Genomic DNA, 12,163 nt, shown 5'->3' with positions numbered 1-12,163 from the left:
GGATAGAACCTCATTTACTGAGGCCAGCCTAGCAGCCTTGATCGAGAAAAAGAGAGTATTAGCTGGGATGCCATATTGATAAGCGAGTTTAAGGGGACATATGAAGCATATATAGTGTTAAAGGTTAGCCACGTACTATGCGCTCTTGGTTCACTGTAGAGAAGTAGGAGTAGGATTCCTGATCACTAAGGATATAGCTGTCAACACAAACGAAAGCGAGCATTAACGACGGGAATGGGGGCGAATTAACCCCCCCCCCCCCCCCCCCCCCCCCCCTTAGCGAGAAAACTCGCATGCAAAAGATGAAAAACCCCGTTTTTTTTGACGAAGCACGTCCAAGATTCGTATAGCGCCGATACGGCCACCCCTCTAAGAGTCACCCATAAATCCAGGTTCACGCGCTTCCGTCTAGTCAATGACGAGATAGCCGAAAGATTCTATGAAGACGCGCATTCGGCAGTAAGTAAAGTAAACACTCAGTATATGGTACAGATGCGCGATTTTAATGCCAAGGTAGGCAAGTAGCGGGTAGTAGGGCACTATGGTATGAGTTCTAGGAATAGTAACGGGAACTAATTAGTAGACTTGAAAGAACGAAATGCAATTTAACTTGTTCATGATGATGTCGAAGAGGACCGATTTCTTTAATGCCGTTGCTTCGCTATATCCCAAGGTGCCCTTGCCGTAAGTGTCGCGTGCCAACGGGCTTTTCTAATCCCGTTCAGGACGAGGCATAGCTGACGTTTATTTCGCAGCTCGTGTGTGCTGGCGTCGTTCTGGCCAGCGTACTTGCGCGTCCAAAGCAGATCTTCTCCAAAAAGGCGCCCAACACCCGCAACAGAATGGCTGCCGCCCACCCGATCCAGGTGTTTTCGTCTTTTCTTCGGCGTCTTTTCTCGTCCACATTAATCTTCTAAAGAGCATTGGACACACAAGCCTAGCGCATACCAACCGAATATGTCATCTTCGCCAATGTTCACCGGTTTCTTCAGGGACCTGCATAGGCCTCAGCACCTATAGAAAACGGGCCTTGCAGGAATAATGTATCAAGGACGGGGAGGAATCTACTCCGAATATTTATCCCCGTGTTCTTGGCGCTGAAGCTGATACGGAACGCGGTAGAATAAAAGCGCGTGGCTGCAATTCCGTCGCGAGTTCTCATTTTGCTTAGTTTCCGTGCATGGCTTAAGGGCCCTCTGGTCCCCACAGCGCCACTGCACGGCTTAGCCCGACGGCAGTAGTGTATTGTGGTGGCGAATCTAGATAACATACCACAGGCTACCAACGCTTTGATAATGACCGCCTTTAGCGAGCCATGGAAAGAAAAATGATAGGTGTAACGTTAAGAGATCGGAAGCGGGCAGAGTGGGTGAGGGAACAAACACGGGTTAATGACATCCTAGTCGAAATCAAGAGAAAGAAATGGGCTTGGGCAGGGCATGTGATCCGAAGGCAAGATAACCGCTGGTCTTTAAGGGTAACGGAGTGGGTTCCAAGAGAAAGTAAGCGTAGCAGGGGGCGGCAGAAGGTTAGATGGGCGGATGAGATTAAGAAGTTTGCAGGCAAAGAGTGGATGCAGCTGGCAAAGGATAGGGTTAATTGGAGAGACATGGGAGAGGCCTCTGCCCTGCAGTGGGTGTAGTAAGGCTGATGATGATGATGATGATGATGATGATGATGATGATGCCTTTAGGTTAATCGAAATCATACTGCATTTTGTTTTCACTGATGTCAATCACATTGGCTTTTTGCAACCAGCTTGAGGTCGATACAGCAAAGAATACCATACTAATTTCCAAACGGTCACACCAGACGACCACGCCCCAAAAACGCAAACCGAACTGAACTTAACACCTTAGGATCATAGAGAGAAATGCGCTATCCCCTCCAGATTTCTGCTTTCGGAGGAATGTGCTACGCGTACCACTTGAGGCGGGAAAAGTTTTGCGCACCATCAGATCGCGTTATGAGCGGTAATTTTAATTGAATGACTACGGAACTGCCGCGTACTTTTGCAGATCGATACATGCAGTTAACGTGAAACGGCCCGTGAAGTTAACTTCGGGTTCGTTATATATGTCTTCGTAAGAAAATTGTACTTCGTGAAAACGGTATGTCAAATACATGGCCTTACAGGGGAGCTTCCAAGGAAAATGGCTACTCCTTTGTTATTTCCATTATTTTTTTTATAAACTGATTCCTTATATCGGGATTTTACTGTAGTTTACGCACAATTAATACAAAAAGAGGGCTTAATCGGGCTGTTTGCTGCATGTAAATGGAAAAAAACCGAAGAGTGCTAACAGACGGGACGGAAGTGCATGTTTCTGAGTACTTCTCTTCCGTCCTGTCTTCTTTTAGCTCTGCCCAGTCGTTCCAATCATCAATACCTTCTTCCGCAAACGGCAGGATCATGCAGAAGTGGTGGAGGAGCCCGAGTCGTGAGATCCAAAATGAAATAGACCTGGCATATCTCGTGCATCCTGGCATCGCATGCAGGATGTGGAGGTGCTCGGCAGGATGAAATGTAGCGACCACAAGGTGGTCTGGCCTCAAATTAGCCTAGATTTTAAGAGAGAGATGATGAAACAGTAAGGAAGAAGCACACATGCAAGTGTCAGTGGCCAGAAGGAAGGTAGAGGAATTCAGGATCTCGCTGCCGGATAGATATTCCACTTTCACCGAGGACGATGACCTGACTGTTTAAGCCATGAATGATATTCTTACGAATGTCATTACGGAGTGTGCAATAGAAGCAGGGGATGAGGTAGCTGGCCAGTATAGTGACAACTTGTCTCAAGAGACGAAAGATCTCACTAAGAAACGGTAATGCATGAAAGCCTATAACCCCGTATAGAAGAGGACTAACAGAGCTGCCAAAGGTAATCGACAAGCGCAGGGCATATGACAGAAGGGAGTGTAATGTGCTGGTTGCTGAATATGCTCTAAAGAACGGAGGTAGTCTAAACGCTGTCAAAAGGAAACTAGGCACGAGCAAAAATCAGATGTACTCACAAGAGATAAAGAGCGCAATGTCATTACCAGCCGCCTAATAAATCCACCCCGGTCGTCTTGACTAACATGCGGCTGAACATCCGCGTCTTCAGGTCTGTTTTCCCTGGCTCATCAGCTAGGAATATTTTCGCGTCACATGTCCAACATTCTTGCACAATAATTTTGAATATTAGAATATTGTAATCATCGTCGGAGACGCTTTTGACGATAGCAAACACGTTATTAGCAAAAAAATGCAAGTTTGTTCCTCTGAAGGTGTGCGGATATATTGACTTTTATAGTGAAATCTTGCAACCAGAAGGAATTGCGTATCTAACCTTTTCTTTTGTCCGCAGCTGTTGGGTATGAGGAAATCCCTGACAATACGGGTTGCCCCTCCGTTCCGAGCAAAGGTCATTGCGCATCCTTGTTTCATGGTCTACGGAGAGATTGAAACCGCCTAACAGATTGGAAACCAAGAGACGGCAGTTCGGAATGAACGCGGAAGTGTGATGCGCGTGCCTCTCATTTGTATGGGTATTACAAAAACTGCGATCCAAACAATGAATGAAAAAAATTTGTACTAAAAATATGGTCAGAAAGCTTAAAAGTTTGGACTTTGTCGTTAGGGCTAAAAGACACGCCAGGGAGTGGAGACCCAGTCAAGCTAGCCTCAGAGCAACTTCGTGCCCCGCTCTCTCCATTTTTATCTTTATAAAATGCAAATAGACAATAAATTGAATAGTTGTTTTGGCATGCTCCAACCTTTCATCCAGACGCTTTCACCGCGGTTATTTTTATGCTGAAGCATGTCAGACCAAGCGACCCAAGCTTTCGCGCTTCTGTTCAAAAAGTGGTAACGAACACCCTCAAATCGTAACAACAATTGGGGCCTGACCTAGGGTTAAAATTTCTGCATGCGCTGAGGCAGCTCAAACAAAGTTAATACGTTTTGCATACAGCAAGACTATCTCGCTAGAGCTTACGATGAACCAAAGAGACATTCTAAATGGGGCTACAGTCAAGAAGAAGATGAACGTTATACGCGTTTGTTCTTTCAGGAACTTCCCAACGCAGACTGTGGCAACCGCGTACAGCGGCGGAAGCGAAAACCGACGCGCCGCAGCGACCGGCTGGCACTCCCTTCAACAGCCCGCCACCTGTAAGGCATCCGCGTCGTCTCATTTATCCAATTACGCGTGAGCGGAAAACAAACGTCCCTTCACAGCGAAAGACAAACCGCACCGCCTCTCTGCGAGCGCGCCTGTGTCGGGGGCGGTCTGTGTTCCCAGCGCGCGGCTCGACACGCCACGGGTGTTGCTTCCTCTACCGCCGCGTCCTGTTTCCCGTTTACCGCCGAACCTCGCCGACGGCGCTTCCACTTCGGTGACACACAGACGTAGCGCGCGGCGCCGCGTGTTTGCCTCGCCGCGTTGAGCTCTACGAAAGAGAAACGCTGCACCTTTCACGGCATTATCTGCTTTCCCTTCCTGCAAGAGTTCTCTCTTTCGCTACCGACACTCAGCGGCGAACAAATAGACGCGAAGCGAAACGGACAACCTCAGCGGGAAGGAGAGCGCAGGCATGCGTCGCACTTTCTTCCCGCTAGTCTCTTTGTCCCCGCGTTTCTTCCTTTGATGCTTTTCGTGCCGTTTTACTCTTTTCGGTGGCGCAAGACGCTCGTCGCTGAAATGGGGAGCAGAAGACAACTTCGGTCGTCTCTCCCCTCCCCCACCCCACCTAGCGCTCTCTGCGCCAGTCCTTTCTTCCCTCGCTTCTGTCAACAGCTAGAGCCAAGCCAAGCCAGCAAGAACGCGGCAGCGCAGGCTCTGCTCTCCGCAGCGCGGTGATGAATCCGCGACGAGACGACGTGTGCGTACAGTGGTGCACGGAAGAAAAACCGGCGGCCCAGCAGAGGGGGTAGAGGAGCGTATTCGCCGACACGCCGATGCAGGAGAAGAAACAAAAGCGCCGCGCAGACTGCTTACCGCCTCTACTTTTCCCGCCGCCCAACAAATTTTATCTTCTTTCTCTACCGAGAGCTGCCCTTTCCCCCCTCATACAATCCATGCCCTAGCGACCCTGCTCATGCTCGCTTCCCTGCCTGCGAAGGCGGGGAAACCTCATCGCTCCCTGCGGCGTCTCCCTGTTTCCCCTCTTTCCTTCTCCGCGGGGCGCCTCAATCTGACAGCCCTCTCGAGAGACGACGGAAGAAAGGAAAAGCCCGCGCCAACCCAACCGCCACTGCTCGAGCTCCGTGAAGCTTTAGCTGAGCCCTATAATGCTCCCTCAATCCCGGCTCCTTCATCCCCTGCCTTCTCGCTTGTCCCGTCTTCCTCTTTGTCTTGGCTTTCAAGCGGGAACGCCTTCCCTTTTCTTTCGTCTTGAGCACCTCAGAAAAAAGACAAACCGGCAAGACGAACCAAGAGCCGGGAGGCCTCACTAGCCGCACCCGCATAAAGCCCTCTTTCTCGGCAGATCTCGCCTCCCTCCACCGCTCCTCGCTCGTCTCAGACAAAAACACACACACAGGCGTCCGCAGCCGAGGCCTTCCCCATCCGCAGGCTGCTCGGTCAACTTTGCCCGAACCGACACAGTAGTACATAAAGAGGCGATCCCCGCGCACCATTTTCTTGTGTCTTCCCGATCCCAGCGCCTCCGCGTAGCGGTGTGCAACGAAGAGACCCGATGTCGCCGCTCCTTTCCCTCCACGCGCGAAGCACCGTGGCTACTGCGATGCTGCGGAAGGCGCGCGCCCTCCCGCGTTCACCGGGGCGCCGACGAACGCACGCACATGCTCCTTGCAACCTGCTCTTGGGTGAGGAGAAGCCGGCCGCTACGGGGAGCCCGACGCGGCTGCTCCTGCAGGGGCAGGAAGCGCCGCCTCTTCTCCCTACGTTCCAACTTACAGTCGGGAAAACAAAAACAAGCTCTTCCCCCAAGCGGCCGCTATCCACTCCCGCTTCTGGCCCTCTGAGGAAAGAGGAAAAAAGTGGAGAACAAGGAGGCGAACTGTAAAGGATACAACCGCCTCGCTCTCTCTCTCTCCACTCGGTTCGCTAGCGTGAGAAAGGGAAGCGGAAAGGGAAGACGCAACAGAGAAGGCGCCGCCCGCAATCTGAAACTCGACTCCGAAGCCTCCTCTCCAGTGCGCCATCCTCCAGGAAATGGGAAACGTTCAGGAGAAAACATAAATGCCCCCAGAAGAGGAAATTACAAGAAAAGGAAAAAGAAAATCCGGATCACCCTTTCCTTTCTCGCTTCCTTGCCGACTCGAGCGTTGCCTTCCTCATCTTCGAGTTCTCTCTCTCTCTCTCTCTTCAGTTCTTTTTTGTCTTGGCGCTTCACTTTCCCTTCGTTCCGTTCCACTCTTTGCTTGCGCATAATACTATATGCGACGTTTCCCAGACGCGTTCTATGTGGCTACGCCGCTTATAAGGCATCTGCTTTCGCAGTACCTCTTCTCTCGCGCGCATCTTTTTAGTTTCTCAATCGCACATTTTCCTAGCTTCTTCTTTGTGTCCTCCTTTCCCTGTCAAGATTTTTTTCTCTCGCCTCCTCCCCTAAACCGTGTTTGCGCCTTATCAAACTACATTACGCGGCATTTCGAAAGTGCACGCTAAACGAAAAAGCCGGTTATACTACAGCTCGTCTCTTTGCCACACGCTCTCACTTCTATCTGTATTTGCTCCTCTTCGTAGCCTCACGCTGTTCTGCAATCTTTCTTTCTCCATCTCGCCACCGCATCCTTCCCCCGTTGCTTCCGTCCGGTCACTATCTGTTTTTATCCCGTCACTTGCTTCCCTCTTTCCTCTTTTGTGCTTGGGCTTCCCTCGGTGACCGCGGCGCTTTCCCGCACCGACCGACCAATGAGGGCGCTTCGGTGGTGCGCCCGGCTGCTACCGCGCGTGTCACACTCTCTGTGATGGTAGGCTGGGCGTGCGGGGGTTAGGGGAAGGCAGCAGTTCCTCTCGCTCTTCTTTTTTCTTTCTGCTTCTCGTGGCGAGGGAGAGCGGAGCGCTCTGCTGGGTCTGTCGGTGGCGCTAAGCGAAAGCGGCGAGTCGACGTGTACCTCTCGTCGCGGTTGCCCCGCCGCCGCCGCCTCTGACGTTTCGGCCCAACTGCTGATCGACGGCGGGATCGTCGACGACGCATCGCCAGGAACAACACGAGGCGGCGGCGCTTGCTGCGTCCGTGCTCCCTCCGTCCGGGACGCGTCGTGTGCGCGTGTGTCGGGAGCTGCTGGTCTCCCCGCCTGGTGTGGCTCCGTCTCCGTTGCTGCTGTTTCTGCGGCAGCGCCGGCTACGGGCGCTACGGTGGATCTTTCGTCGTCGGCGTCGGCAGCGGTTGCAGGGGCTGACCCGTCGTCGTCGTCGCCGAAGGTGAGCTGCCGCTGACCGGCGCCGTCCTGTCGCATGCGTGTGTGTTTTGTCAGTGGAGGAAAAAGATTGCCGTGGCGGTCTTTTTCTTCCTCTGCTTCGATGACTGCCTGCCTGCTTTTTCTTCGTTATTTACATCATGGCTTGCTTCTGTTATGCTGTACCACATTTACTCGCCTTTTATTTATCTTTTTTCTTTAGAAGTAGGTAACCTTTGGATGCCGTGCTCACTTTCTTTTCTTTAGTTTATTTTACCTTGAATCCTGAATCGTCATCATTTACCGATTCTTGGTTCATTGCTCTTACTTTCTCTACTTCATGTACAATTAACCTAGATGTATGTGAATTCTGAAACAAAAGTCATTTGCGGGTGGGGCTTAGGAGATCATGTTTTGTTGAGCAGAAAGCGGAAACTCTAAACGACAAAGCAGAAATGGGGATGCAATCCTGCCCGCTTCTTGGCCTCTTTTCTCCACTTATCCTTTTATAGCGGCTGGTTAATGTGCCTGTCAAACGACTTATGTTCGTGCATACATTTTTCGTGTAGAAACGTAATAAATAACCTTGTACCTGCGCGGGAATGGGGGAATACCCAGAAGCGGCATGACTATTTAAGAAAGTTTCACATGCACCCTTTTCGCCGAATCTGCAGAAAATAAGTATCAGCCCGGAAAAAAAACAAGCTTGTATTTGGGGTCTCCTTGGCGTCATCAATTTAAAGGGAGCTCCTGATTTGGTGCACAAAGATCAGATTAACTAGGGGATACATATATATTACAACCTCGTTACTACTTATCTCGCGAGGCCGGAGAAAATCTGTTAATTAACCGAATGTCGAATTATCCAAGGGACAGAAAAAGAAAACTGCGACAAAGTGCCCTATACCTAAATACATTCGCTCCTTGAATAACACTGTAATCATCGATTCTTTCGTGCAATATATTTATGCAGCAAAAGCTTTTTTTCAGTGTTCCGTCAACTGGTGTAGTGCGCGCACGCTGCCGGATGAACCAACACATACGACATCTAGGGCATGAATAGCCTCCCCATACACACTCACACTCCCGCTATAAAAATTAGCACACCTTGAGTGCACGCCACGTCGTAGTATTGACCGATTACAGGGTTAAAAACTGCTCGAAAAACTCCGACAGCATGGCTTGCAACGCGCACTAAATGAAAACGAAGAAAATGGCGGAGCGCGGAGCAAAATAAAAAACCATTCCGTCATACGTTCTCGGCTGATGGTCCTAGTGATGAGTACGGCGCCTTAACACTTAGGTTGGACACCAGCGCCACTCATGACATACAGTGGCGAGACTTTTGAGTCGATCAGTCACCATCATCATCGCACCATCTCAGTAGCCCTGCAGGGAGGTGAGCTCCGCCACCTGTCGGAATTAACCGAAGTGTGACCGACTTGCTCGGAATTAACGAGTTGCACGCCATGAAATACTACATATTTTTGACGGGCCCTGTTGTGGTGTCCGACTTACCCAGTTTTCCAAATATAACAGGGGTCAATTTAACAAAGCTTTAATATATATATATATATATATATATATATATATATATATATATATATATATATATATATATATATATATACAAATGAAGGAAGACAAGAGTTATCGAAACCGAGGAAAGCATAATGGAAGGTTTGTTTTTCTCTTTAAGTTGTGGTTTTGATCAATGCTGGATTAATAGTGTGATTACTCTATGACTGAAACATAACTGATCATAAATTAAATAAACAACTACATGCCACCGGTGGGATCCAAACTCACGACCTCTTAGTTTCGCGTACGATGCTCTGCCAGCTCAACTTAGGCGGCAGCTACTTCTACTTTCTCTCTCCTGGGATCTTCTACTTTCAGGGGTATTTATGCTGTGTGTAAGTAACCTTCAGAGTGTTAACCAGCGCCAACCTTGTCCATAGCGGCGGACGTAGTATGTCATCTATTGCCGCGAGTGTCTTGTGAAACGTGACAGAACGGAGAGGGTGGACGCCGTGCGAGAACCTTTTTGAGTTACCTCCCTGGTAGCATCGAACATTAGAACAATGTCACAAAACGTTCAAAAATGTTACAAAAGCTGTATATTACAGGTACTCACCTACGGGGAAGGAAGGTGGAGGTTAAAGAAAAGAGTTCAGCTTAAGTTAAGGACAACGCAGCGAGCCATGGAAAGAAAAAATGATAGGTGTAACGTTAAGAGACCGGAAGCGGGCAGAGTGGGTGAGGGAACAAACACGGGCTAATGACATCCTAGTCGAAATCAAGAGAAAGAAATGGGCTTGGGCAGGGCATGTAATGCGAAGGCAAGACAACCGCTGGTCCTTAAGGGTAACGGATTGGACTCCAAGAGAAAGTAAGCGTAGCAGGGGGCAGCAGAAGGTTAGGTGGGCAGATGACATTAAGAAGTTTGCAGGCAAAGGGTGCATGCAGCTTGCAAAGGACGGGGTTAATTTGAGAGACATGAGAGATGCCTTTGCCCTGCAGTGGGCGTAGTAAGGCTAATGATGATGACAAAGCGTTATGTAAGTTGCTGTAACGTAATATGTTGCATTGGAACGTACCTTTAGAAATTAGCTATAATGGTATACGTTATATCGAAAACATTAGTTTAACTTTGAAAGTGAACATTTTGGTGCTGACATTTATATGTAATGGTAATGTTAAAATCAAGAAATAATGTTACATGTTGTACACTAAACATTTCTTTAATATTCCAATTCAACAATATTTCAGTATAGCCTTCTAAACGTGATTACATCGTTGGAATCGTAACTATAAAACAACATTCCAAATATATTTCAAGCACAGGGTCCCAGAACTTTTCCCACTGTTCTTACAGTGAAGATGTTTTTCAGCTAGCCGTACTTTGCAAACTAACTCTTTTAGATTGCGCTCGCCATAGATTTCATGCACAGCTGCATTATTTTGTTACAAATTTTTGCTTATCACCCATTTGCCACTATAACTCATGGTACACCCACTAGTAATCTGTATATAAGCTTGACGCAAGGGTACCCGTTCGGAGGTGAGTGAATACGAGTTGCATGTCGTGCTGTATAGTGGGGCTCAAGGGTCGCCCTCGTTGATGGTTCTTGCATTGTTCTGTAAGTTGCGCACCGTCACAACTGGCAGACATAGCTGCATGCTGCTGCAGGGTTGGTCCACTATTTTCGAGCACGATACATTTATGTTATTGAAATGTTCAATTGGCGTTAGGAAAAAGTTATTCGAACGTTTATTTCTAACAGTACAAACAAAAATGTTAGGAAAAAGTACATTAAGAACGTTGGTTTAACGTGTGACCTAAACAGGATTGAAATCTTATTGCAGTTTTTAGGTGCCACCTGGGCTATGGCGTCAAGACTACCGGAACTGGGGCCCTCGTTAAGCTGTTCAGGGACACCGGTAGGAAAACGACGGGTTCGTTATGATACACAAATGAAGGAAGCGAACAGTCATGGAATCAAAGGAAATCTTATTGGAATGCTTCTTTTTGCTTCTTACTCAGTTTACTGCTTTTTGATCAGTTTTTTTTTACAATCCACTTCGTAACCTTCAGCTCCTATAGGTTACACAGACCTGCCGGCAAAATGCAAGTGTTATGCATGCTCTAATTTTGCGCCGCACCTGCGTTCCATGACTCGAGTGGTGCCTGCGAAATGCGCTTGAAGCAATTCTATATGGCCATATTTGAGAACGCTAGTTAGCTTATGCGGTTTTCTTACCTCAAATGAGGAGCCCTCCATGCTTCTTTTACTCGTGGAAGCTTTGAAGTCAGCTATCTCATTTTCAAACCGCCCTTATCCGTTCCATGCGTATGGTCCCTACCTTTGGTAAGGAGTCACTCAGAGAGACGAGGAGCCCCTTTTAGACGTCTGGTGTCGAGGATTAGTGCCTAATAATAGAAATATATTTATCTAAATTGCAAAAATCAAGTACACATCTATAGCCTTCAATTTGTTTTGAGGTACGCGCTCTGTCTGCGCTCGTTTTGCATTTTTACTCATATTGTTTCAAGGCTCTAGATGACTTGGCCGGAAAGCATATTTGTTCTGGCAACATCCCATTGATTACAATGTCCTCTCTGCCACTGTGAGCTCGGTGTCACCGCTGCCGGAGCTAGGCAAAGAAGCATGGAGGTAGCGTTGTGCCTGCCTCACGAAAAGGACACTCCCAGCGAGGCCTTATTATGGGCTTTTTAGTAAGGTGTATTTAAAAATTGATCGAAGGAAGGCGAACCGCTCTAAAGGCATCCTTCCTGGCTTTAAGCAACGAGCGTTCTAAAATTTGGCATTTATTCTCCTGGCAATTTCTCTTCCGTGGTCTGGGTGTGCAGTCACTAGTTGGCGAAGGTAGATACACTCCGTAGCTATTTTCAGTGCACCGTTCTTCCGTTGCAAAACTTTAAATGTTACTGTATCTCCTCCATATTAAAATTTATGCCTACCATTTCACATTTTCTGCCCAGGGCGTCAAACATCCGCTGCAATTCATCCCTTGTATCACATCACTTACCTAGCACGGCGATATAATTAGCAAATTGAAGCTTATTATTTCTTGCACCAATTTTTTTTCAAATGAACCCTCTGTACGCATCTAATAGCAATGGCATGCTCAAGTACTTCCAAGAGGCTCGCTTTTCGTCGTTGTAAACGAAGATGGTGAGAATATATCTTTTTGTGGGTCATCAATTAAAGGAAGAAAAGCTAGCAAGAAAACAAGGATAACAGAGGGGAACAGTCGCACCTGCATCTCTGGTTGGATTCATTTATT

The 12,163-nt window shown here is 48.2% G+C and overlaps 1 protein-coding gene across 1 annotated transcript in view; it reads left to right on the top strand.

Moving 5' to 3' along the window:
* Window positions 1–6,980: 6,980 nt before the first annotated feature.
* LOC144115687 (uncharacterized) overlaps window positions 6,981–12,163 on the top strand; it is a 123,639-nt gene continuing 118,456 nt past the window's right edge. The window contains exon 1 of the mRNA XM_077650156.1: window positions 6,981–7,376. The gene's annotated coding sequence lies outside the window, so the exon portion shown is untranslated. The remainder of the gene's footprint in view (window positions 7,377–12,163) is intronic.

This window comes from Amblyomma americanum, chromosome 1 (assembly GCF_052857255.1).
Source record: "Amblyomma americanum isolate KBUSLIRL-KWMA chromosome 1, ASM5285725v1, whole genome shotgun sequence".
Taxonomy (NCBI): Eukaryota; Metazoa; Arthropoda; class Arachnida; order Ixodida; family Ixodidae; genus Amblyomma; species Amblyomma americanum.
Note: the sequence above shows the minus strand (reverse complement) of the source record. Positions and strands in the feature narration are given on the sequence as shown.